Raw genomic sequence first — 23,423 nt, 5'->3', positions numbered from 1 at the left:
GATCTAAGAGATGCAATTGTCCTGCCTACATGAGTGTGAGAGAGGAAAAAGATGGTGATTTACGGGTTTGGAGGGTGTTTCGATTCAAAGATCAGCACAATCATGAGCTTTTGACCCAGAGTGAAGTGCGCCATTTAGCTTCGTATCATCATATATCGGAACAAATGAGGGACCGTTTGTTGACCCTTAGTGAAGCACGGGTACCTATTAGGCAAATGATGTTGATTTTAGAAAAGGAACTCAACGTTGGTGTTGATAGACTTCCTTTTAACTCAAGGGATGCTTACAATTTCTTACGGGTTACGAAAACTATTAAAAAGACGAATGATGCAGATACACTTGTGCTTATTCACAAGAGGTTGAAGGAAAAAGACAATGATTTTCAATATGAATATGTGGTCGATGATGATAATAGACTAAAGCATATTGCTTGGTCTCATTCAGCGTCTCTATATAGGTATCAACATTATGGTGATGTCGTAGTGTTTGACACAACGTATAAGTTAAAAATATACAAAATGCCAGTAGGTATTTTTGTCGGTGTAACCAATCATGGTTCAAGCTGTGTTTTCAGTTGCTGTGTGCTAGCAAATGAGACAAATGAATCCTTCCAATGAGCATTTAAGGTAAATGATTAAATTTTAACCTACTAGATATTATGCTTTGAATTATATTTACTGTCTAGAGCTCCTACTTATTATTCTTATGGAATGTAGATATTTGTAAATTTTATGGGTGGAAAAGCACCTCAAACTATCATAACTAACCAAGATCGTGCCATTCAGGATGCCATTAAGAATGTATTGCCCAGCACAAAGCATGTTTTGTATATGTAGCACTTAGGTAAAAATGCTTTTTATATGTAGCACTTAGGTAAGAAAATCCCAAGTTGGGTGGGTCAGAGGTTGGGTTATGTTCTTCAAATCTCACTAGTTAAAGGTATGTTTTGCTTTATCTTAGCATACTACTTTCTTGTTTAATATCTTCTAGAACTCTGTTCTTAAATTTTGACTTACAGTAGCCAATCATAGTTTCAGAACTGCTGCCTTCCTACTGCTACAAGGAATAGCCTATGCAGGGCATATCCAAGGACTAATTTATGCTTGTAACGAGGGTACCCATATCAATGGACACAACTCCATTGGCTGAAAGGGGAAAAAATAAGCTTTTGTGTTGTGGAGTTGTGCAACGTGGTCGTGGACTGGTAGTCTAGATCAACCTTCCTTTTTCTGATCAATTAGTCATCAATCTTCTCTCTTCTTCTTGCTCTAATTATAGTAAGAGTACAGAGAATTTAATAAAATAGGCTAAATTGATGGCAGAAAGAGATGAAAAAGTGTTTTGGGGTGAACAAATTTTCAATACCAAATAAGATTCACTAACAAATAAGAGTCAAAAAAAAAAAAAATTAGAACTGTTATAGCAACAATTTAACATAAAATAAAAGGGACTAATAAACATTAAAAAACCACCAGCAGAGACCCATCAATGAATCACCCCCGATCTCTATCTCTCTCTTGGTAAGGTGTTACAGCTAAGACTTCCTGTCCCCTTGAAGGAGGAGTACGGGGTTCAACTTCGATTCCAACAGACATCTTCTTTCCTTCTTTTTTTTTCCCTTTCTTACGAGGTGCACCCTTCTTGAAGGTCTTTGTAGGGATGGGTTGGGTGATTTCTTGACTAGTAGCCTCAGAATTTTCTCCATCAATACGAAGCTCCTTCAACACCTCAGAACCGTAAAGGAGTTCCAGCTCTTTACAAGCCTCTAGTGCCATTGAATCCTCTAGTGGCATTGAAGATAATCAACATCATTTTCCCCACATTCAAAACCCTTTTGTATCGACACGTATCTTACGATACACCACCGATACGATACGATACACACCGATACTCACCGATACGTACCAATACTCTATGAAAAATCCAAAATCGACGTGAAATGTACGTTTCGGTATGTATCGGTCTGTATCGATCGATACGCACCGATACGTACCTATACGGTCATAAAATGGCCAAGATGGGTAATTTTTCAGAAAAACACAATTTTTTGAGGCGTTTTTGTTCCAAAGTTGCTGCCAACAATTTTTCTCTATAACTAAAGTGAAAATCAAGGTTGGGAACAAGGATTTTACATTTATGGGACAACTACAAACCTTGGATTCTTAGTGTGATACTCTCAATTTACTGTTTATGCATAATACATGCTATATACAATTTTTTTTAACTATTTTTTATGCAAAATGTATAAAAAAGTGTTTCCGATCCATTTATGTGCGTATCTTTAGCGTATCTTAGCGTATCTCCAATACGATACAATACCCTCCGATATATCTCCTAATTTTGGCTGACCGATACCGATACTTTAATCCTTACTAACAGCAAACCCATGAGCTTTTGCATACCGCACATAATGCTCAAATGCTTCTTCAGAATTGGGGAAGTCTTGACCTTCAGTTATAGTAACACACTCTGATTAATTGAACCTAGTGGAAGTATTATCAAATGATTCATCATTATCTGATCCAAATCTAGAATAATCAACATCATTTTCCCCGCATTCAAAACCCTCCCTTTCTTCATAAATTGGTTGTTCAACAAAAAGTGGATCCATCTACAAAAAATAAAGCATTATTGGAATGAACATTGCAATAATTTTACTAAAATATCAAAATACTAAACTCAGCTTAGCTTGATCTTAACTAGATGGGGTCAAATGACCAGATATGCCAAAACCTTATATTAAAGCAATTTAAAAAAAAAAAAAGGTCTAGGTTGATATAATATGAAAAATAGCAAAAGCTTTGTTTTTCGGGTTTGTTTGTTGGGGTAGGGGTTGGGTTACGGCAAAAGCAACTCAAAATACAATAGGGAGAGCAAAAACTCACAAATGGTTTGAGATTTAATCTCATATGAAGCCGATTAAAGAATTACAACGACGAAAATAAGAATTTCTAAGCTGATAAAAGAACAAATTCAGAACTAAGACAAAAAAGAGAACGTTTCCCGAATAAGCAACTGCAATATTCCATTTATGAATCCTTCAAGAATTACAGAAATAATTTGTGGGAGCAAGAAATCCTAATTCAACAATTGAACAGAGAAATTAAAGAGAACAAAAGGAAAAAAAAAATCTAACCTCAAGTTGATCAACTTGAACCTCTTCTTCCATCTTCTTCGTTCCCAACCTCTTCTTCCTTCAGAAACCCAACTTGAAGCCCTTTTTGTGGTAAATACCTAACTTTAACGTCGATTACAAAAGATTGAGAAAGGCAGGTGCCATTACAATTTCAATTGTGGATAGTTTACCCCTACTTAATTCATTCTTCAATAAAACTGTTCATGATAATATGGTCTTTTTACCCTTTTGCTATTTTACCAAACATAACCAAACCTTGACGCTAAGAACTACCTTAATTATAAATAGGAGATTTCAGACCCTATCTTGTAATTGTGTGTGAGAGAAATAAAGATATATATATATAATAGAAGAGACTAGGACAGCTAGGAAATGATAGAAAAAAAATGTAAATTAACGGAAGGAAAATTTAGGAGATAGAGAAAGGATGCAAGAAAGAGAATGAGAGAGGATGAAGATAGGGTTTAATTAAAGGAAAGACATTCAATTACACAGAAATTTAACCCACTAATTAGCAAGCTGTTGAGCATTTCTGTACAACTATTAAATGGCCATTTTGGTAACTAAATAAAATTGAAATTTTTAGTGAATGACACAATACTAAAAAGTAAAAAAGAACTGAAGTTAAAGGTGATGCGGATCCGGGTTCCAAGAGATTGAAATCAAATCGCTTATGGACCCACAATTAACAAATAATTCAATTTAAACAAATCAATGGCAGTAATGTAATTTAAGGCACAACTTAAAAACCCCTTTTTGAGTGAAATAGCTGAATGAGGACAGATCTGGATTAATCCCAAAGAAATCAGTTCTGGAATTAATTTGGTGTTTCTAATAAAGAGTGGCAGAATTGTAATTATAAGTCACCAAGCTAGTAAATGGCAAACAAGGAATAATATGTGATGAGGGAGGGGTAGAATTGGAACTAAGAAGTAAAATAAGTTAAATGAGAAGATAAGAGGTAAATCTGGAATTTGATTAAGTAAGGATGTAAAACCTAATTTATGAGGTTGTCTTCAACCTCACGGCACAAGCAATAACACAGCAGCAAGAGGGAAAGTTGGCGGTAGTGAGAGGCCCTTCCAGGTCCACTGTTTCAGCCCAAAATTTGTAGTCGAAGCTTGGATATCTTCTGATCTCGTGATTCCAATAGGAGAAGACCCCAAACAGCAAGCAAAGAGGTACAGTAACCCCTGCTATTCAGACCTGGCGGTATTAGGGAAAACCAGAACCTGCAATCGGTTGATTTGTTCATACAGAGGATGGTTTGAGGGGAGAAACCCCAGGGTTCTGATCGCCTAAGAGGGTCCTTCAGTCCACCCAAATCTCAGGGTCATTCGATTGGAGACCAAGCTTCAGTGAAGCTTCCTTTCAGACATGGTACTGTCACCTGGAGCAGGGTAAGGGAGGAAAAACCAGAAATTTAATAAAAAAAAGGAGAGGAAATAAATGGGAAGCAAAAGAATGGAAGAAAAGAGATGGGAAAATTTCAGAGAAGGAAGAAGGGGTGGCAGCCATGGTTTAAAACCAAAAAATTCACTAAAATCTGATGGTGTTCCGTGATAAGGATATAAATGAGATTCATCTTCACTCTTCTCTGTCAGCTGCTTCTCTGCTACGTTCACAGAACGAGTCCTGTTGGGACACTTGTTGGAATAGTGACCCCAGGCATGAGCTGCTGCCACATCAACAGACCTGAAATCAGTGTTAGCCAACTCAAGTCGAATCTCAATACTTAACCCACTGATATATCGCATCACCCGTTGCTGGTCTGTCTCCTGAAGTCGACACCTTGATGACAGTTTGTGGAATTCGAGGGTGTAGGAATCCACATCTTTGTTCCCTTGTTGCAAGTTAAGTAATTTATGGAACATTACCTTTTTATAATTAAGAGGAACAAATTTTTCAGTCAGGATCTGCTTCATGACCTCCCAATTGGTAACGGGTCTAAATCTTCTGACAAACCTTGCATGTAGTACATCATCCCTCCATGAACATGCATACCCAATAAACTTGGTGATGATGAGTTCACACTTCTTCACGTCTGGAAGAGACTTATACGCAATGTAGAGATCCTTCTTTAGCTCGCTTGTCGGATCTCTTCATAAAGGCAGTCATCTCTCAAAATTGGCTTTGATACCACTTGATGTGGATCCAGGTTCCAAGAGATTGAAATCAAATCACTTATGGGCCCACAATTAACAAATAATTCAATTTAAACAAATTAAGGCACAACTTCCCTTTTTGAGTGAAATAGCTGAATGATGACAGATCTGGAATTAATCCCAAAGAAAACTCAGTTCTGGAATTAATTTGGTGTTTCTAATAAAGAGTGGCAGAATTGTAATTATAAGTCACCAAGCTAGTAAATGGCAAACAAGGAATAATATGTGATGAGGGAGGGGTAGAATTGGAACTAAGAAGTAAAATAAGTTAAATGAGAAGATAAGGGGTAAATCTGGAATTTGATTAAGTATGGATGTAAAACCTAATTTATGAGGTTGTCTTCAACCTCACGACACAAGCAATAACACAGCAGCAAGAGGGAAAGTTGGCGGTAGTGAGAGGCCCTTCCAGGTCCACTGTTTCAACCCAAAATTTGTAGTCGAAGCTTGGATATCTTCTGATCTCGTGATTCCAATAGGAGAAGACCCCAAACAGCAAGCAAAGAGGTACAGTAACCCATGCTAAACAATTAATGGAAACTATTCTAAAATTAGAAGCTAGCTAATTTCATAGGAAATTATTTCTAAAACAAAATAAAATCAAATCAAAAAATTTTTTTTTCTAAGTCGATCGTGCAACTGCATCAAAAGGACTCGGGGGTCCCGTCAAAGGGCCTGCTATAGGCCGCCATGTTAATCAGCGGTGTGTCCTCACTGTCATGATGCATTGGGTTGAGAATGGAAGTATATCTATGTTTTATGTATGTTTTTGTTTTCTGGTATGACATGATTTCCCCCTACAGATCAGTAAGCACATGACGGTGGAACACAAACGGATGTGAAGAGAAGACGAGTTCTATTTTATTTTAATAGTCGGGTTAAAAACAATTATAATAGACTTATTGAGGTTTTTTTGAGCCACCAAACATATGATGAAAATTGATGGATAATAGATATGAGATATTAGTTTTATTTTTCTAATCATTTGATGCCTCATCAATCACTTCTCTTTTTCTATTATCAAGTTAAACCCAGCCAGAATATGGTGGCTTAGCAGGAACCACCACCACTAAAAGCTTATTAAGCACAATTTAAAGGAGAAATTACAACCTGTCTAAGGATTTTTAAGAGAGGAGAGTCAGAAAACCATAACGACATTGAAATCATATGCCAGACCAAATCATAGACAAACTCAAACAAGCATCAGCTGGAAGATCTTTACATGTGACAATTCATGCGTATAAGAAAAGTATTTTGCACTTACATGTATGAGTTTTGCTTGATTCTGTTGATGAGGTGCCGCAGCAAGCAACCTCCTCAAGTTAATTTCAGTTTTACTCAATCCCATGAGAGAAACCTGCAGATTCAGCAGACAAACAATAAAATATAATTGTCTGCATACATCTCTTAATTTTCATGTTGAGTAAAGGGAAAATATTTTATACTTAAAGTGAAACATTTATATATGAAGTTTTCACACAGGTGCTCATTTGCAATCCAGGTTATCCTAGGATTAGACTATCATAATTCCTAAGCCTTTTCTTCTGTCCTTTTAATCAAAATTGAAATAGAATAAATAATCTGAAATAACAAATAAAATCACCATAGCTGCTGCATATTCCATCCTGAGAAAAAAATAAATACCAAATAATGAAAAGAATCACATAAAGACCCAAGACTGATTGCTCTACCCATTGAAATCCTGCAATTCTTACAAACTGAAAATTTAGAACCAAGACCAAGGTCGACCCAAGTGGCTGACTGGGTCGACCCAGATCTGGTCCAAGTTAGCCCACGATTTGGGCTGCTGATGGGATTACTAATTAGTTATTTAGTTTCTATTTTGAAGTCCCAAATAAGTTTCTAATTTCAAGTCATTGTTAGACTAGTTTCTATTTTCATCAGATTCCAATTTCCAGTTTTTAGTAACTTGTAATCAATTTTAGTAACTCAAATTTAGTAACTTTGAGTTGCTATTATTTGTAAACCCTCCCCACCATTATAAATAAAGAAGATGGTTCTTTTATCAGCCATGATTTTGACAAAATATTTTGTTGATGCTTTATCTGCAAGAGAACTTCTGTGTGTCTAATCACAGTGATGGATAGGTGTTCGATCCAACAACTCTTTGCGGTGTGAAGCCCGGGAGGATCTTCTTTCTTCAAGTATTCTTTTCTTTCCAAGCTTTCTCAAGTATTCTACTGCTGCTCATCGATCCAGGTATTTATATCTTAAAATCTCTGCTGCCCAGAAAATTCTACAAAACAGAGCATCCACCCCTACTGGAATACCCAGATCTGAGTGTCGGTTTGAGCTCAGATTTTGGTCAATGGGTTGTCATATACTACTAAGGATCGACCCTAGTATGGACTGTTTATGATGAGTCTGTATAGAGCTATTAAAAATATCCCGATTTTTGTCTTTTAGTGACCTGTTGTGTCCTAACTTGAGATCGATTACTGTGACTGGTTTTATGTTGTTTCCTTAATATTGAGGATCAATATTGCCGTTGATTTGAACCTCCAAAAGGTCTCTGGAGTTTCAGGTTGTGTTTATTTAGTCTACTGCTGCCCTGTCCTAATCTATATTGGTAATCTGAAATTTGTCGGCTGCTGAAATTGCTACTGTTCTGTTATGATTGTGGAATGTTGATACCATAGTCTGGTTGTTGATTATTCCTTTTGTTTGGTGCTGATATCTGCTCATACAGCCCCAATTTCTGGTTTGACAAATCTGGTTGTTAAGGACTGTTGACTAGTTAATATTGGACTGTTATTGCTGTCCACTGTTGGGTGATTATTGGTTGTTCTCGGACTGAATTGAAGGCTGAATTGAAGGTGAATTGGATGCCAGGTTGTTGAATGAAGAGACCCCACCACAACAGCATACTGGCGATTCACATACAAAAAAAAAATAATTTAAAAAAAAAAAAAAAAAAAAAAAAAAACCGATTAGTAAAAGTGAAGAGTGAAGACAATATGGTACTTGGTTTTTGATTTTTAACTTCCATACTATTTATAGGAAAAAAATCTCATCTTCTTATAGCCCAATGAGTAAAGAGAAGCTAAAGCTAACATCTCATTTTCTTGTAGCCCATTGGGCTATTTTATCTTGGGACTCCTAGAGCTTTTGGAATATTAGATGCATGTATACAGGTATCTCAAATTGCACGAGTATACTACCGTTTTTTTTGTTTCGTTTTTTTGAAAACTACACGTTTAATACTCGTACCGTTCGTTTTCGTCCGTTTGCCGTTCCCCCGTTTTAACTAACAGTGGTTGGGGCTGCTCGTGAGTGGTGGACCTATGAGCTAGAGTTAGAAGACCATGGTAGAGAACCTACTAATTGGGAGGAGATGAAGCTTGAGCTATCAGATAAATACTTGCCACGCAACTTCAGAGCTCACATACAAGACTAGCTGAACTCTCTTCGTAAGGGTCTATGACTGTTGCCGAGTACATGAACAAGTTTGATGCACTTTATTCTAGTACAGGCATAAGGGAGAATGAAAGGCAACTGTTATCTCGGTTTTGACTGGGATTACGAGTTGAAATCAACAGGGGTATTGGAGTTGTTGATGTGCACTCAGTGAGGGATTGTTTTGACAAGGCCCTACGAGCAGAGAAGCTTCTAGCACAGTCAGTTAGAAGGTTTAGTTTTCAAGCTGGGGAGGTAAAGAAGAATTTTCTAGGCACTAAACCTAGTAGCTCAACACCTCCAAAGTCCACTTTTCCTCCACGAGCTGATCATAAAGGAAAGTCACTCCCCAACCTGAGATAACACATAATGCACCTATCAGAGAGCTCCTATCTGATTTTTCTCAGATGAGTTGCCTCCCATGAGAGACATACAACATGCTATTGACTTGATACCTGGTTCAGTTTTACCCAACCTTCCTGCTTACAGACTAGTCAAGTATAAGTTTCCTATACCACGACTAGATGATATGTTGGATATGCTGTCCAGGGCAAAGTCTTGACACCCCATCGCTTTTTATAGCGAGAAATTGAATGAGGCCAAGAAGCGTTTTTTAACTTATGATCTAGAGTTGTATGCAGTCGTCCAAGTGCTACGCCATTGGAGGCACTACCTCATTGGTAAGGAGTTCATTTTGCACACTGATCATGAGGCCTTGAAGCACCTTCTCTCACAGAAGTCGATTAGCCACAGACATGCCAAATGGGTAGCCTACTTGCAGGAATTTGTATTTGCTATGAAGTACAAGGCAAGAAAAGAGAATACAGTGGCTGATGCACTTAGCCGGAAAGTGCTCACACTTGACACATTTTCAGCACATGTTATTAACATAGATCAGATACGAGGTGAGTACACATCTGATTCTGATTTATGGAGTTACAACAAGGTGGGCAGCACCTAAAGTACTCTATTCATAATGGGTACTTGTTCTTTGGCACACAACTTTGTATCCCAAACTCTTCCCTACATCATCACATCATACGAGAGTTACATGGAGGAGGATTAGGAGGACATTTTGGAAAAAATAACTCTTGTTTCTCTAAGATGGCCCATTTTATACCTTGTCGTAAGACTTTTGATGCTTATCAGGTTGCAAAGCTCTTCTTCAAGGAATTAGTACGACCACATGGGCTGCCAACTAGTATTGTGTCTAACCGTGATGTTAAGTTCATGAGTTATTTTTGGAAGACATTGTGGTTGAAGACAAATACAAAGCTGAACTTTTCAACTGTATTTCATCCACAGACAGACGGACAGACAGAGGTGGTGAACCATAGCTTGGGAAACTTATTGAGGTGTTTGGTTCAAGACTATAAGAAGACATGGTCTTGTATTCTTGATATTGCAGAATTTGCCTACAACAGCTTAGTGAATAGGACAACAGATCGTACTCCTTTTGAGATCTTGCTTGGAGTTAAACCTTAGCGGCCTATTGACCTTATGTCCCTTCCACCCCAGGCTTGAGTTAGTATTGAAGCTGATGAGTTCTTACGTCATATCACTAAGGTGCATGCCAACGTCCGACGAAGTATTGCCTTGAACAATGAGGTGTATACGGCTTCTGTTGATCGTCATCGGCGTTATGTGGAATTCAAACCTGGGGACATGGTGATGATTCAAGTAAATCCTAAACGGTTTCAGACGGGTGTCAATACCAAGTTACATCCACGAAAGATGGGTCCCTACAAGGTGCTGAAACGTATAGGACCTAATGCTTATGTGCTTGAGCTACCTAATGACATGACCATAAGCAACGTGTTTAATGTGGCTGATCTTCACCTTTATGTTGGGCATCATTTGGATGATGGAGACACGGAGCAAATGCTGAGGTTGCCCCAACTGAAACCACCTACTTCTAAAGTTATTGAAGACGTCTTGGATGATAATTACAAGACCTCCCGCCGTGGCACCGGTTATCACACTTTTCTTGTCAAGTGGAAAGGCCGTCCCCGTAGTGACTGTACTTGGATTCATGCTAGTGATTTCAAGAGGCTTGATCCCGACTTGTATGAGCGCTACATGTCCCTTATCCATTCGTCGGAGTCGAATGTTTTCAAGCAGGGGAGAGCTGATGCAGTACCGACAAAGGTTTACACAAGGAGAACCAAGACCAAGGTCGACCCAAGTGGCTGACTGGGTCGACCCAGATCTGGTCCAAGTCAGCCCACGATTTGGGCTGCTGATGGGGTTACTAATTAGTTATTTAGTTTCTATTTTGAAATCCTAAATTAGTTTCTAATTTCAAGTCATTGTTAGTTTCTAATTTCTGTCAAGACTAGTTTCTACTTTCATTAAATTCCAATTTCCAGTTTTTAGTAACTTCTTGTAATCAATTTTAGTAACTTTGAGTTGCTATTATTTGTAAACCCTCCCCATCATTATAAATAAAGAAGATGGCTCTTTTATGATCCACGATTTTGACAAAATATTTTGTTGTTGCTGCTTTCTCTGCAAGAGAACTTCTGTGTCTGATCACAGTGATGGGTTGGTGTTCGATCCAACAACTCCTTGCAGTGTAAAGCCCGGAAGGATCTTCTTTCTTCAAGTATTCTTTCCTTTCCAAGCTTCCTCAAGTATTCTACTGCTGCTCATCGATCCAGGTATTTATATTTTAAAATTTCTGCTGCACAGAAAATTCTGCAAAATAGAGCATCCACCCCTACTGGAATACCCAGATCTGAGTGTCGATTTGAGCTCAGATTTTGGTCGATTGGTTGTCCATATACTCCTAAGGATCGACCCTAGTATGGACTGTTGATCTTGCCACTTGGGTTTTCCATTAAAAGCTGCGATTTGGGTTTCCCTGGTAGGCTGTATGTGAAAGTTCACAACCATTGATTTCTGATCAATCTCTTAGTGGTTCCGAGTTAACTAAACTGAATATTGATTATAATCTACCAAACTTTCCCTTAGTTATTTCACATCTATGTTCTAAAACCCAGATTTCTATTTGATTTCTGAATTCCTAACTAGAATAGGATTCTTTCAATTTGATGCAGCTTGAGGCTTACTTCTTTTTGGGTTTATGTTAACTACAGTAAATTTATTTTGCCCCTGGAATCAGAACAGTCTTTCCATTCAAACCTCATGATCTGCTTCAATAGATCTTAGGCCCCAAATTGTCAGGGCTCAGGATGGTGAACCTTGACCATAGAATTTGTAGTAGACTATAGATGATAATTCCATTAATGGTGCAGTTGAAAGACAAGGTGAGACAACAAAAACCCAGGAGAGATAGTTCCCTGTGAGGGGTTTGCTCTCTTCAATATTCGTGGATTCTTTATGAAGTCCTTCAATGCTTAATAACTGGGATGTTGGGATTCTAAAATGGGTTTCAAAATTCAAATATTCTTTTATCTGTTGGGTAGAACAGCTGAAGCCTTGGTTGTCAATTATCTCTTTATCTATACTTACAATTTCTTGAAACTGAGAGACTATACTATAATGCCAAGGCTTTCCTTTACAGGGAGGGTGTATAAGCCTGTATGGACTATGGAGAGACTATACATTAATGGCTGGTTTTATTGCTGTAAGAAATTAAGTATAATCTCTGCATAAACAGGAAATGTGCATGGGGTTAGAATGCAGGTATGTTGGGTAAAATATGGTCACAAATAGAAGGCAGGTATGTTGGGAAAAATATGTTCACAAATAGAACAGGTTTAAAGGAATTATGTGAAGTTGCAGGTTGATGGAAAAGGTCACAAAACATGGTAGCTGGGTTACTAGAAAAGGGCATCAAATGGTTGTTGGGTTTTCTCTCTTCAATCTTCATGGGTTCCTGAGAACTCTTCCAAGAACAGTTCCAGAACAGGTTTACCAAACGCCCCAAGTAGAGGCCAAAAACCATCTTTCAATAAAGAAACAGTAAAAGATGATTTTGTCAAAGAATGGCGTTCTCATCCTTTTGATTTTTTCACATTTGGGACAGAATACAGTTCTCCTTTTCTAGAAGTAATCAACAGATGAAGCTGTTATCTGGGAGAATTTTTAGCTAGTTAATGTATTTTGGCACCATAACTTTTTCCCTTCTGCAGAAAAATCTATATTTTTTTTTCTCTCATGTTAGGACCGCTAATTTAGAAACTACGGTGAAGGAATAGAGGGTTGAATCTTTCTATGAGCTTTTATGAGAGGCGGCTTCTCCTTTATTTTCTTCCCCTCTGTTGATATTTCCATCAATCTCTGATGTTGACTCCCTTTGCAGCCTCAAGGTCATATTCCATTTACTGGAATCTGATTCAGACAAATACACTTTTTACCCTGTTTCCTCATTCAGGGAAATCCACAAATATACAGTCCCTAGCCTATGCTATTCCTCCAGTCATCCTATCTCCTACTCATTAATTGGGGATGCCACAGGGATGAGGGGAGAAAGAGAAGTGTAAGTTCGCTTTTATGGGGGATTCAAAAAGTAGTTCAGAGTAGGGGAGTTTGAGTAAATAGAGGGCAAATATAGGGTACTAAGGAGTGAAAGTTATTAGTCCTAAATTTTAGGAAAAAGTTTTTGTATGCAGGCAATGCTTTGGAAAGGTTATCTGGGCCAGCCACCTATTTCTAATCTAGGGTGACACTTCTTCATCCCCTTTTGTTTCCTGCCAATGAAAGAATGCTTGGCATCTTTTGCTTTCGGTTCTATTTCTGTGGGATGGAAGTTTCACATGTACATCAATCTTCAATGAACACCTTTTTTCTCGTGCGTACTGATTGAATTTATTCATAGATTATTTGTATCATATTGCATATATGAATTGGGTTAATGTAGGACTAGACAACCAAACCAGACCCACGACTGCAGGAAATTATAAACCAGAGAACAACCAATAATCACCCAACAGTGGACAGCAATAACAGTCCAATATTAACTAGTCAACAGTCCTTAACAACCAGATTTGTCAAACCAGAAATTGGGGCTGTATGAGCAGATATCAGCACCAAACAAAATGACTAATCAGCAACCAGACTATGGTATCAACAGTCCACAATCATATCAGAACAGTAGCAATTTCAGCAGCCAACAGATTTCAGATTACCAATATAGATTAGGATAGGCCAGCAGTAGACTACATAAACACAACCAGAAACTCCAGAGACCTTTTGGAGGTTCAAATCAACAGCAATATTGATCCTCAATATTAAGGAAACAACATAAAACCAGTCACAGTAATCGATCTCAAGTTAGGACACAGCAGGTCACTAAAAGACAAATCTGGATATTTTTAATATCTCTATACAGACTCATCATAAACAGTCCATACTGGGGTCGATCCTTAGGAGTATATGGACAACCAATCGACCAAAATCTGAGCTCAAATCGACACTCAAATCTGGGTATTCCAGTAGGGGTGGATGCTCTGTTTTGTAGAATTTTCTGGGCAGCAGAAATTTTAAGATATAAATACCTGGATCAATGAGCAGCAGTAAAATACTTGAGGAAGCTTGGAAAAGAAAGAATACTTGAAGAAAGAAGATCCTCCCGGGCTTTACAATGCAAGGAGTCATTGGATCGAACACCAACCCATCACTGTGATCAGACACACAGAAGTTCTCTTGCAGAGAAAGCAGCAGCAGCAGCAAAATATTTTGTCAAAATCGTGGCTCATAAAAGAGCTATCTTCTTTATTTATAATGATGGGGAGGGTTTACAAATAATAGCAACTCAGAGTTACTAAATCTGAGTTACTAAAACTAATTACAAGAAGTTACTAAAAACTGAAAATTGGAATCTAATGAAAATAGAAACTAGTCTTGACAGAAATTAGAAACTAACAATGACGTGAAATTAAAAACTAATTTAGGACTTTAAAATAGAAACTAATAACTAATTAGTAACCCCATTAGCAGCCCAAATGTCTGTGGTGTAGGATTGCTCTCGGACATAAAACTTCATCCCTTGAAAAATATAAAATTATTAGAGTGACATGGGAAATAAAATCAATTTTGTTACAATGCTCTAAAAAGTGTTTCATAACAAATTTTGTTTTGGGAATTTTTCAACAAGTAACATTGAAAAAAAAAAATTTGGGAAAACCTTATATATGATAAACCACACAATTGGATATGCCATCGAATTTATTCAAGGTATTTCCCATCCAACCATTAGTCAAAATGCCAAAAATCATTGTACAACAAGAAAGTTAGGATCGCAGAATTAGCTTCCACACAGCTTGTGGGACCCCATTTATGGTTCATCTCCCTCCACTAAAACGAAAAAGGGGAACGATTCTACTACCATCACAGGTCAAGGTTATAAAACATGGAATCGAGATCTGAATTGGGTCCAGCTGACTCTGGTTCGGATTTGAGTCGGTCTTAATAGGCCACTTTTTTGGATTGACCAATGAACCGGTCAAAAAAAAAAATAGAAAATTCAGAAAATCCACAAAACACATATTGAGTTTGCAATATGAAAATAGAAAACAATAATATAAAGTTTTTGCGGTAAATTAATTATTTTTATAGTTCAAGTCAATAGTTGTGTCAAATTGCAATGCCACGTGCCATCTATTTTGGATGAAAAAAAAGTTATACATAGTAGTTAATGACTTAAAATTTTCATCATTTTCTTAAAATTAATATCAATGCAACTAAATGCAAGGAGTGGATAAGTTTGTCAAAGAAATTCAATAAACCACTATCAACGAAGTACATCCTCGTCTTGCAGATTTTTCGTTTAAATCCTATTTATATGTTCTCAAAAATCCTTATTCCCGTTTATGGGTTCGCTCCTTTTAATTTCTGTTAAGTTAAATGTGGATGGGGCGAACCCGACTACCCGAGCATCAGTGGGGAGGAGGTATAATTAGAAATTTTTTTCAGGGGGGAATTCTGGCATCATTTTTCAACTTTAATGGGGTTTGTACTAATACAATGGCGGAATTAAGAGCGTTTGGAGATGAGCTGAAATTGTGAGAAAATGGGGCTATATGATTTCTATATTAATTAAAATTCTACTCTCATTGTGAAAATTTTGACCCAAAGAACCTCCAATCTTTGGTGATGCTGGTATTGGTTTCAAGAAGTTATCTCCCTATGTGATTCACTTGGTATCCACATCTCCTTCTCGTACTGGGACAATAATTAGGCAGCAGATTGGTATACAAATTTGGCTTACGAAAATTTAAGCAACTCTACTTTTAAAGGTGATGTTACTATTTTCATATGTAATGTAGTTGTTCTTGGGTTTTGTTTGGAATGGGGTTCAGTTGTGAAAGTGTGCAATTTTGTGCTTTAGTTAGGGATAAGGCAGGTTATGTCTTCCCTTTTGTATTTCCTTCTATTGAATTTTTCAAATAAAATTGTATGAGGCTGCCCTAGGTCTCAGATAATATTTGGATTAAAAAATAAAAAACCTAAATGCAAAAATAAATAAATGAATTAATGTAACTATTTTTCCTTTACAACAAATTACTGAGTGAAAAAAACAATATTCTTGTATAATTTTTTGAATATGAAATTATACTGATTGTATTAAAATTTCCAATTAATAAATATAGCCCCAAATATTATTTTTTTCACTGACTAGTTAGTATGTTAACAATCACTATACTATTGGAAAATAAATAATCCACTTACACATGATATTTTATAAAATTAATATTAGATTGATGATTTATAATTTTAAAATAAAATAGTAATAAAAAGTTTAAAACAAGAATATTTTTCAATATAGTTATATTTATTATTTAAAATTCAAAAGATATACTTTATTATTTATTATATTATTTTTAATCATTAACCAGTTCCCTGAGGAGATCTGTTTATAATTATTGTATATGTGAAAATTTATTAAATAATAATTGCTTGTAAGTTCCTTAAAAGAATGTGGAAAACTCTAGTCAAGTGTCACGACTCAAGATTCAGTACCTTCTCATTAAAGAAATTATCATGCAACTTTACACTGTAACCATTGTGAAACTTAAACCTTTTCAATTTAGGCTTCGTTGTCTCGACATAAAATTGTTGATAAAACAAATTTTATTGTAAAATTATATTTTTCGCTGTTTGTTTTGTAATTTGAAAATTTTTCATGAGAAAATTTTACTAAGGTTTATGCATTTACTGGAAAATAGCTTAACAAATTTTACACTTAAAATGACTGTAAAATAACTACTTTCATTTAGGGGTGTCAATTCTGAGCCTTCATCGGTAGGCCCGACCAAACCCGACACGTTTACGGCCCGACTTGAATTGGCCCGTTTAATAAACGTGTCGAGCGTTCACGATGCAAATAGCTACCCATCGGGTGCCCAATCGAACTGACACATTTATATGCTCGGCTTGAACTAACTCATTGTAGCCAAACCCAATCGGACCCAACCCAGCCCAACCCCCTTTAATACTATATAAAATTTCTATTTAGCCACTACTAATAAGAAACAAATTAAGATTTCTTACCATTTGCTTTGTAATAGGATTTGATTTAATTAAGCTTTATTTTGTAAGTTGTAAAGGTCATAATCTCTTCTTTTCCTTTGTAAGAACAACCATAATCTCATATCATTTCTCTTTTTTGTTGAAGATTTGCTTCACATATTTCTGGGCATTCAACCAACTTAAGAAAAGAATTTTAGGGTAGGCACATTTAAAGTCCATTTAGAGTCTGTTTAGACTTAAATATATCTGTAGCCCCGTTAAGGCCCAATTAAGACCCATTTACGGAAGTCCGATTAAATCCCGACACTGATCGGCCCAATTATAAACCGTATCATGCCCCCAAAAGCTAGGCATGTTTAGTTAAACAAGTGCTCACGGTGCAAGGCTTCCAACAAGTGGTCAAGCCCAATTAAGCCCGACCAAGACCGGCCCCACCCGACCGGTTGACACCCCTACTTTCATTATTGATTAAATCAAAAGGAAAAAAAAAAGAGAGAGCTAAAACCTCTCTTCCATCACCCCTCCTTTAACTTAAACGTCAAATTGTTAAAATTTAGTGTGATTTTAAGAGAAAATAGAGTTTTGAAAAGCGCTCATGAGCCTTAAATATGAATATTTGGACAATGATAATAATTTAATTTAATTTTAGGAAGCACAGAGGATAAGCTCTGAAACCAATTATTATTATTATTATGATCTAACATGTCCACCCAATTGAGGTGAAACTCCATTAAACTGTATAGATTGTAAAGAAGAGTTATTAGTTTGAATTTTTTAAGTTTAACATTGTGCTTTTAACGGAAAACAAGATCACGTATAGATATGGTCGATAATTGCTAGAGGTTTTTCAATGGAATTCTTCTTTTCTGATCTAGTATTGTGAGAAGTTGAAGGAGAAATGTGTTTGGATACATTAGGTTAACACATTTCTCCTTTTAACTTACAAAACAAACTGTTAAAGTGTAGCATGAGCTCTAAGAGAGAATGGAGCTAGGTTTGAAAGAATCACATTCATTTAGCCGACCCGACAACATGACATAAGAATGATCAGTTCTAGCGATCGGTCTGCAAAGCAAGATGGCAGGGCCGATGGCCTTCTCTTCTTAACTAACATGAAGTGGAGCATACGAGTTCCACTCTTGCACTGTCGTATTGGTAGCCGTTGTTCATGTTTGATTAGAGAGTCCAAACTGAGTGCTATCAATGAAGTGGTTCCCTTTTTTTTACAAAGAACTACACTTCCTTAGAACTGTCATTCAAAAATAAGGAAGATTGCCATTGTTGGATGTGAAAGACATGTATTGTTTAAAATGGATAACTCTTTCTGTCCCTATGCATTATCTATCTACTTCTACTATAGATGATATCTCTTTCATAAACATCGACAAAAATAGATATTGTTAGTTGAACGTTATGATGCATAGATGATAAGTAGACATCTGATAGTGGAGACATGATTGTTTCAACAAAGAAGAATAAGAAAAGTCACTATAGAACATTGATAGGAAGAAAAATAGGTAACACCACATCAATAATCTCAAATTTCTCATTTTGTACTATCTGGTAATATGTGATAAAGAGGAAATGGATCGACTAATGAATTATACTACAATTTATTAAAATAAAAAATGATAAGGGCCGAGAAAAATGTGGGTCCTTGACACCCATATCAGGAATTTACATAAGGACCCAAAATCAACTATCACAAGTAACTTGATGCCCAATGTATTATTGAGGTAAAATATTCGAAAATAAAGATAAAAGGAAAAATCTTATATGTACCACAAACAAATTGTCAGACGTTAACAAACAAGTTTAGTGTAAATGATATCATCAACTTAAAAATAAATTAAAATCTTAAATAAATGATAAGCCTAAGTAGTGTCACTAGATGCTCTCTTTAAGACTATATATTAGGGATTAATAACTTAACACATTAATGATTTACAAAAGAAAAATGAAAAAGAAATCACACATACAAAACATAGATTTTGGTGGTTAACCAAAAATAGGCTATATCAACCGATATTGACTTTTCTATTTAGAATATTGTTTTTCCATTTTAAAGCATATCAACTGTAGATTTTTGTCACAAGTGAAAAATCATCTCACTTGTAATTTCAATTTAATATCTTAGGGGTCATTCCTTGTATAGAATTCTTAGATAATACTCTTTGTAACCTTATATAACTTTACTGTTGTAGAGAATCAAATCAATGAAATACACTTAACAAAAACATGTGTTGTCAGGTTACATCCATGGCCAAGCGATAGCCAGGGTTTCCACTATTTTGATGAAGAAATTGCAAAACCTTCACAATATACCTCTTTATGAGATAATCCCTCACACATATATATATATCTTCTCGCTTATTGCATAGAGAAACCCTAAACCCCGAAAGTATAAAATTATCCTTAGTATAGTTCCTAAAATGTGGGTTGGGGGCTCTACCCCCACACCCTCTGGGTAGGGGCCGCTTACCCCCTTGCAACTCCCATGGCGACTATAGACTCTACTTCATCAATAACATCATAGATGTTTAATGTGCTACAAGTTTGGTATGTGCAAATCGGTCTTTAAGATGAGTAATCCCACTGGCCCCTGAAGTAGTTCTTGCACTCACTTATTAGGCCTTTTTGGAATATATTAGAGTTACTAAAAATTCAATAACGCTATAAATAAAGAAAGACAAAGAGAAAACAAAAGTTTGAATTGCCTTAAAAAAACTATTAGAAAAAAAGGCTAAACCATCTCTCTATTTATAGGAGATGAAAAGGCACCACCAAATGTTATCTCCAAAAGATATTTTAAAAAATTATATCTTTTCCATTAGACATGTTTGTTGTCGTCCAGACTTGCCTTCTTGTACCTATTGGTCACTTAGGCATTTGGAAAAACAAACCTTTAAGAAATAATAGAACTTATTTTGAATCATAATTTTTTAACTAAAGATTTCTAATTTATTTTTTCTACAGAGTTTTCTTAAGGTGAATTCTGAAACTTATAGAGAATTTATGTGTGTAAATTCGAGCACGTAATTTGGGTGAAGATAACTCCAAATATTGTAGATCTGGTTGCAAGCTGAAAATATTTTGTAGAAGCTCTCTATATAATATTGTAGAAGAAAACCCTAATAATTTCAAAGAATTGAGCTTCCCTATAAGATCCTGTAACCTAGAAGATAAATTATTGAAGTTTAACATGAGATTTGAGAAGGGGGTTTGAAAGGGATACATCTATATGCTTTAAAACTGAACAGTTGAATAATAATAACAATTGAATGTTAGGGAGCATGAATGATAAACTCTAACACCATTTATTATCATTATCATGATTTGACATGTTGACCTAATTGACATGAAGGTTTATCAAATTGGATAGATTTTGAATAGAGTTCATAGGTTGGGGTTTTCAAGATTCAATGTTGTATTATCTATGTTCACCAGAGGAGCGAACTAATGTAAGTGGAATAGAGTTGTCAATCCTGTTGTTAGTAAGATTGAGCATTTAAAAATGGTTATGATTGAAGATGCTACTTGGAGTGGCGATAGAACCTAGATGAAATAAAGTAACTAATTCGGGGTTTGAACAAGAGTGAGTAATTAGAGGTGACAACAATGGAAGAAGTCAATAGTGGTATGTCTAAGACCACAAAGTCTAAATAAATTGAAGTCGAGACCGATCACATAGACACTCATATTAAATCATTGATTTTTCGGTTCAATGTTTAATTTAAGTTGTGATTTGGTCTTCGATTTCAGTTTGAAACGTTTTCCCCATGTTTTACTTCACCGATCTGAAGCATTTTTAAAGCCCTAACTAACGTGCAGGGGATTGAAATCAAACATTGAGACTCTATCTCTCTCTCTATGTTCGGTTGAGAATGGCTAAACCCCAATAGGCTGCTTCTCATTGCCTCTTGCCCAGAATAATTACTCTGTTTTTGTGTTCGAATCTATAGAAACTAATGTGCCCTCTTCCTACCCCTTCTTAAATCGGCATCCTATATGAACCAACACATTATGTAGAGTTTGGGTTTCTGAATTTTCTGGGTTGAATAGTAAACTGGTGTATCCATTAAGCTCCTTAATCTGCATTCATTCTTTAATAAGTAGGAACAGGAATGTATGTTTATCTATTAAGTTGCAGCACATGTTTACTGGTAGTGTTATAGTTAAGGTCCATTTAGGTGGAATGTATGTTTATCAATTGTGTACATATGGATTTCGGGAGAAGATTGAGGCATTCTTGATGGATTTCAGTTGATTTTTTTTTTTTCACTTTAAATATGGAAGTCTACAAGGATGCACTATGAAATCGTTTGGGTTTATGTCTTTGTTTTGAACTATGACTATTTTTACTGGCTTCTTGCAATTGTTTGTTTACTAGCTTCTTGCAATTGTTTGTTTGGTTGATGTGGCTTCTCTTGCCAAAGCTTTTCCCTTTAATAGTTACACATGCGGGCAAATAATGAAAGTATGAAACTAGATTTTGTTTTATATTTAGGCAAAAAAATATGAAAGATCCAATGACTGCACATAGTGAGATTAAGCCTCATGTTGGTATGATGTTTAATTCTGAGCAAGAGGCATATGATTTCTACAATGGATATGGAGGAAAGAAGGGGTTTAGTGTCAGAAGAGATTGGGTACATAAGAGTATCAAAGATAACAAGACCATTCCATCAAGTACATTTATTTCAAGCCTAGGACAGTTTAATTTTGAGGCTATTCTATTTCTGGGTAAAGCATTCAATATCAATGGCATCGACAACAGTACACGAAAAAACTTCAAAATCAGTTTATGGTTTTGAGAGAATTCAGTTCTTTGAACCCAACAAACAGATATCCAGTTTTAGGTCAATCCCACCTTTGATGTTTCTTGATTCCAGTTATGCTGCCCAACCCTCAGTCTAGATAACTCTTCTAACATTGCAACTGTTTTCCCAAATGGCAGTGTCTATTCTGTGGATTATACTCTTAATGACTTATCCAGTGTCTAATGTAATTTAATATTTTGTTAAGTAGTTTACTAGTTTTAACTGCTTGAAATTGTAGGTTCATCCATTAATGTACAACTGTTTTCACATACCTTGATATGCAGCTCTGCGATCCTGAAGCTACCCGACTACAACCCCTCTGAAAGCTCTGCGATCTTAAACACTGCTCAATGATCCTGCCGAACAGAGAGAGAGAGAAACAGAGTCTCAATGTTTGATTTCAATCCCCTGCACACGTTAGTTAGGGCTTTAAAAATGCTTCAGATCGGTGAAGTAAAACATGGGGAAAACGTTTCAAACTGAAATCAAGGACCAAATCACAGATTAAATCAAACATTGAACCGAAAAATCAATGATTTAATATGCGCAAAAAAAAAAAAAAAAAAAAAAAATGAACTTACTCGCTGAACGACGGTAGGGTTTCCACGGGAGTTCGAAAATCTGCTTAAGCCTTGAACGACAGCTTCAGACGAGCAGAACCGGATCCTTGTCTCACTCGCTAAACGACGGTAGAACAACGGCTTGGACTGCTTCTCCTCCGTTAACCACCTGAGTCCAGAGTAGTTGAGAGGGGGGGCGGTACTGTGGTGTGAAGAGAGAAAGAGGGAGGACGAGTCGAATTCAAAAACCACCGTCTCCAGTCGTCGAAGTCGTTCACGAGCCGGAGCCGGAGCCGGAGCCGGAGCCGGAGCCGTTGGATTGCTTGCCTCCACGCGTCGACCATCCGTGAAGTCGTTGGACGCTGGTTGGAGCGTCAGTCGTTGGAGACGAGCCAGATCCTCCTGTTGTTGCTGCTAGATTTCTGTTTTTCTTGCCGTAGGTTTGCTGCCGTTCCGATTTGCTAACCATCCCTTTTGTAGGATAAGGATATCCTTTTGTCCACAAAATATAAACTATGAGCTTCAACAAGCTCACACACAACAACAAAAGACTTCTTTCAAATCAGAAGCAAAACCAATTAAGCCCAAAGATTCTCACAAGATTTTTAACCCTTTTAAAGATGATATTCTCTTTTAAGTTCAGTTCTTATGTATTGTCTCTATATCTAATTAAAATTACTGCTTTTATATAGACAACAAACTAGTTGTTGGAGTCAAACAAGACTAGCCGCAAGAGTCAAGCACGGTTTTCCTTAAGATGGGAAGGATTCAAGTTCAAATTCAAACCATTGTTTAGTTCAAATCGATGGGAAGTATCAACTCATATACTTTTTCATGGGTTGAACTTCCTAGATACTATATCCTATGCATAAAATATCTGACTGATAGA

The 23,423-nt window shown here is 36.4% G+C and overlaps 1 long non-coding RNA gene across 9 annotated transcripts; it reads right to left on the bottom strand.

Annotated features, from left to right (window-relative positions):
- Positions 1 to 3,950: 3,950 nt before the first annotated feature.
- LOC122076525 lies at positions 3,951 to 23,148 on the bottom strand. 9 transcript variants are annotated; one of them, XR_006139505.1, is made up of 4 exons: positions 22,556 to 23,147; positions 22,247 to 22,382; positions 6,566 to 6,658; positions 3,951 to 4,526 (listed from the first exon to the last, which is right to left on the bottom strand). It is a non-coding gene; the product is annotated as an uncharacterized LOC122076525 (long non-coding RNA). The 9 variants fall into 9 exon arrangements; XR_006139503.1 differs by lacking the exons at positions 3,951 to 4,526; positions 6,566 to 6,658 and adding exons at positions 6,975 to 7,019; positions 14,181 to 14,327 and having other exon boundaries at positions 22,556 to 23,148; XR_006139507.1 differs by lacking the exons at positions 3,951 to 4,526; positions 6,566 to 6,658 and adding exons at positions 6,975 to 7,003; positions 14,181 to 14,327 and having other exon boundaries at positions 22,556 to 23,148.
- Between the last annotated feature and the right edge of the window lie 275 nt (positions 23,149 to 23,423).

Source organism: Macadamia integrifolia, chromosome 4 (assembly GCF_013358625.1).
Source record: "Macadamia integrifolia cultivar HAES 741 chromosome 4, SCU_Mint_v3, whole genome shotgun sequence".
Classification (NCBI taxonomy): domain Eukaryota; kingdom Viridiplantae; phylum Streptophyta; class Magnoliopsida; order Proteales; family Proteaceae; genus Macadamia; species Macadamia integrifolia.
This window is presented reverse-complemented; position numbering and strand designations above follow the sequence as displayed.